We start from the raw sequence: 5354 nt of genomic DNA on the forward strand, positions 1-5354 counted from the left end.
CTAATACGTTCACGTTATATTCCTTAGAAACAGTTTTTCCTTTTCTCCGCTTACCTTTTTTTAGGAATCGCCCCCAGTATTGGACCCCCGTCCGCGCACCCTGTGTACTCAGTCCGCCACTGCATATGAACAGTAGCGGAAGTCGATGAGCATCAGTAAATCCTTTTTGTAAAAAACGTATTGACTTTTAAAAACATTATAAGTATGATAAGGAACTTTATATGTCTAATGATGCTTTTTAAAATTCAACCTATGCACTTCTCATTGCAAATTTAAAATTTGTTGAAAGGAAAAATTAAATATTTAACATCCAACATAAAACTTCAGTACTCCAAAATTAGAAACACTCTAAATGAAAGAAATCGTCCAATTACTCAGGTACCAATTCCAGCTACTTTGATTCACATATATTTTAATATTATATAATACAATTCTTAATTTTTACTTCCTTATCTGAAAATCTATTAGATTTGTGTAAAGATTCACTCCCACCCCTGCTCTCCGTTTTGGTCAAATGTCCACGTTTTCAGACCCTCTGAGCCCGAAAAACATGGTTTAATGAATGCACTGCCTGTATATTTGTCTGTGAGCACAATAAGTTTTGAAAAAATAATTCACGAACTTTCTGCGGTGCATTCCGTTATACTGACCCGTGCAGAAATCGCCCGATTTCAAACGCAATACCAATCTGGCCTCGATCGGATTTTCCGATCTGGCCCTGATCGGTAGAACTCTGTGGCCCATACCTGGGCCCGACCGGGACAGACCGACTTTTTACTGAAACGCCATCTCCATGCGCTCGCAGAACTTGTGCTGCTTGATTTCGTCTGATAATACAGTGAAATTTGTATACATAATACTCGTTTATAATATTCTTGCAATGATTAAAAATGCATAAGGAGAGTAAGCCACGTATGCGGAGGCACCAAACACCAGCCAGTAAACCTCGAAACCTGGGTGAGGAAGATGAGAGTAAGTAATTACACTCTGTGGGCTCAATGAAACCTAAGCTTAAATAAATTAATAATTAATTAAATTGTTTTAGGTAAAATTAGTATATTAACCATTAGGCGAGTAAAATATTATTACATGATGAAATTAATCATGTTCTTTTATTTTCAATTATTATTTAAGAACTCAAGGTTTTTCGATTTAATGTAGAGTTAGAATGATCAAATCTATTGAGAATAAAATATGTGATACTCGATTATGTTATTGAAACTTTGATTCTGTATTAATAATAAATTAATTACAGAAATACACTAAGGACAAATTTTCATAACATGAATACCAGAATCAAGTAGTTCAATCAAAATGCAAATGGCCAATTGTGTAGGAATTTCAACAAGAGCTACTTACTCAACTACGCATACGTCGCATTCGGCATCTAATTGGTTTGGCGTGAAGTTAAAAATGCTGCACAAAGTTTTTTTTCTTTTTTATTACAAGCGATGATATTTCAACTTATAAAAACGTCCATTAGGTCGAAATTAATTAACAATAATAAAAATTAATTAAATGCATATCCTGTGAATAATATGTAAAACAACCAGAAAGATTTAATTCAAAAATTTCCAATTTTGTTAAAAAGTTGTTTGGTCTATATTTCTTCTTAACAGACTTAAAAAAATAAAAAGTTCTAATAAATGATATTTCAATTTTTTGGCGAAAACATTATCTACAACCACCTTCTCGAATTTTTCAAGAAGTAATGCAATTGACAGAAAACTGAATTTATTTACAGTAAAATGTCAATAAATCGTAAATCATAGGTTATTTCCCGATGATTTTCTTTGGATGCATTTGAAAATTTCAGGTTGTAGGGAATCTTCTTGCGAAAAAACTTTTTCTAATTTGTTAAGAAGTTTTATAGACAAATTTTTTTCAAGAAATTAAAATTGTTATTTAAAATATTTCTGGTTATCATCAATTTTTTCATAAAAAACAAACCTTTTTCTTAAAACTGATACCGTATACAATAATTTTACGTTTCTCACAAATATAATTAAATTTTGTAGTCTGAAATCACTTCTTTTCGTGCCTGTAGTACTTTAATTTTAACTTAAAATAACTTAATTGGAAATTCAAAATATTAAGGTGGTCTTCAAAAGGAGAAGACCATTCGATGATTTCGAGTTTACTTATATTAAATATACATTCGTGAAATTCACGAATGGATTATAATGAGACTGATATCGTACCGATCGGGCACCAATCGGGTGTCCCGGTCTGGCCCTGATCTGGACGTGGGTTTAATCTGCGATTTGGCCCCGACCAGGATTCCCGATCGGGGCATGATCTGGACTGGTCTGGCCCTGATCGGTGCCAGACCGAGATTTCTGCTTGGGGGAATGCGACGCGTACCTGATTAGACGCTGACACAACCGCATACACTAGTCGCCTGAAGATTTTCAGGTTTGACTCACTAGAGACGGAAGTTAACACTATCCAACCCGTTCAATTGATGAATTTTGACGAAGCAGAAAATTTGGATCCACTTGAAAATGAATTTCCGGCTGATATCAACACAGTTTTAGGTAAAATCATTTTATCAGTGAAAAGTCAATCATTTTATCAATTTATTTATTATATTTTTGTATTATTTTATACTATTTTATCCATTTATATCAATTTTTATTAATTTAATGTAGAGTTAAAATAATAAAATCTGTTATAAAATACGTTAACTAATATGTGTCAAAATAGATAATCTCCAAAAATAGTGATCTTGTCATAATAGAATATGTGATAAAATCAAAAGTGCATTTCAGATTTTTTAAAATAGTAAATTCATTATCAAAGTACATGAAGGACACCTTTTCATAACATGAATTTCGGAATCAAGTAGTAGAATCAAAATACCAATCGATCAAGTGCTCCCAATAAGAGATCCTTACTCAACTGCGCATGCGTTACACTCGACGTCTAATTGGTTGCTATTTGCGCGCAGTTTAAAATGCTGAAATACATTATTTCTATTCTTTATCATAAATAATGGCATTTCTACTTTTAATATGCCATTAGATAGAAATTCATGAATCTTGATAAAAAAAAATTAATTAAATACATATTCTGTACACATTCTAAAGGATAATTTTAATTCACAGAATATGTATTTGATTAATTTGTACTATTATCAAGATTCATTGATATCGATGTAATGAGCATTTTTATAAGTCGAAATGTCTTTATTTATAATAAAAAATACAAATAATATTTTTTAGCATCTTAAACTGCGCGCGAATAGTAACTAACCAGATGCCGAGTGCGAAGCATGTGTAGTGAAGCAAGAAGCTTTCGTTGGGAGCACTGCATAAATATTTATGAAAAAAGTATAATTTTTCCTGTGAATGCTCAACGTAAGTACGTAAAAATCCATTTTTTCTCATTCTGTGACCTTACTTTCTTTCCTGCACTTGGCTATTGTGGCTCTTGTATATTAACATCATCTTTTCTTCCACTACCCTGTCGTAAATACTTATAACAATTAAACGCCTAATATATATCTAATTTTCCGATAATTAACATTTATTTTTGAATCATCTTAATTTTCGCCAGGAAAATTCGATGAAAATCCAGAATCAAGTACTGATTCTGATACTGAAAATTATGCAAGCGATCGAAGTTTTAGGGTTCTATCCAAGAAATGTTCTAAAACTCATGAAGCTTTACAAACGCCAAAAGAGTATCAAGTAAGTTGAGAAACAAATATTTGGAACACAGCTTAAGGTAGCCGTTTTAATCCAAGACAAAAATTCCCAGTTTTTCCAAAAAGTCAAATTCAATTCTAAAAATATAAATTCACGTTATCATTTTCAAAGGTGTAAATTAAAGAATCAATTAATTTAAAAAATTTTTTTAATTATATTATTTTTAACGATTTTAAGCTAAATAAATTCACGTTATCATTTTTAAAGGTGTATATTAAAAGAATCAGTGAACTTTAAAATTTTCTAAATTATATTCTTTTTAAAAATTTCAAGCTAAATACGTTAAAAATTAAAAAATTTAATTTGTTTAATTTAATACTTCTTAAAATGGATGTTACATTATTTTTATCCTAAATACTTTAAACATACTTGTAAGGCTTCAAAATTTTATTTCAAAATCTTGAGAAATGTAGTTGTTTTAAATTTATTCAACGTTAAACTAATTTTTAATTTTTTTAGAATTTTTAATTATCTTTTCAAATGAAAAGAAAGTTCCCTATAACATTTTGAAACCCCTGGAAAATTCTTAAAATCTTCCACACATTCAAGGCTTTCTATATTGAACAATTCAGTTTGAAATTGTTAATTTAAAAATATTTGGTTTCAATTAATTATTCTTAAATGAACCGTCAAATATTGCTACATATGAAATATTTATTCTTCTTTCTTTAATTAAAAAATGTTTAATCGAATGCATTATTTAATGACTGAGATTTCGAATTGAAACAGTTAATTTTTTCCACGTTAAAATCTGGAAATTCTGAATCTTGAGCGGATTTCGAATCGTTTTGTAAAGTGAATTATTGTTTCCTTTTAATACCTAAATTACATATTCATTTTAAAAATAATTTATTTATATTCACTGTTAATTATATACAAATATTTTTTATACAAAATTCTCAACTTCAAACGGTTTTTAGTTTTAGTTTATTAAGTCTTCAAGACTGCATTTTAAAATTCTCTAAATTAAAAATAAAAACCTAGAATGAAAACTTTCTTAAGTAAACGATTTTTGAATTACGCATTGTGAGCTGAATGATGTCATCATTGAAATCGATAACAATTCAATTTATTATTAAAAAAAATTTTGAAATCGAACTTAGGCAGATTTGTTTTTTAAATATTTACAAAATTTCTGGTAAAAAAATAAAATCACTGTCGTTTCCCGGATTTTCTCTATTTCAACAAATTCCCAGCCATTTTTCGGTTTTCCAGTCCAGCGGCCAGCCTGAGAGTTTTATAATTTATTTATTTTACTTTTTTTAGAAGCAGAAGCAGCGATCAGTGATAATTCCATGAGCGATGAAAACACAGAAACGACAGAGGAAGCGGCTCTAAGTCATATTGGAACAATTATTGGAAATTCCAAAGATTGGGGTAGCCATCGAAAGCAGAGGACCCTACAATAAAAAACTCTTTTTTTTAAAGATTCTAGTTAAATAGAATTAACTTAAGGTCATTTTAATATTTAATAAATAATAATATTTATACTTTATAAATCTCATTTTATTCGCGAAATGCATAAAATGTATTATTATGAGACTGATCGGGTTTCCCGATAGGGAGTCCCGACCTGGCCCCGACCTGGGCGTGTGTTTCATCCGCGATCTGGCCCCGACCAGAAATCCCGATATGGGCCCGACC

General features: G+C 30.3%; 1 protein-coding gene across 4 annotated transcripts in view; it reads left to right on the forward strand.

The window, feature by feature from the left end:
* LOC117172355 (growth arrest-specific protein 2-like) overlaps positions 1–5354 on the forward strand; it is a 410439-nt gene that overhangs the window by 326300 nt on the left and 78785 nt on the right. The gene's annotated exons all lie outside the window — the stretch shown is intronic.

Source organism: Belonocnema kinseyi, chromosome 5 (genome assembly GCF_010883055.1).
Source record: "Belonocnema kinseyi isolate 2016_QV_RU_SX_M_011 chromosome 5, B_treatae_v1, whole genome shotgun sequence".
Taxonomy (NCBI): Eukaryota; Metazoa; Arthropoda; class Insecta; order Hymenoptera; family Cynipidae; genus Belonocnema; species Belonocnema kinseyi.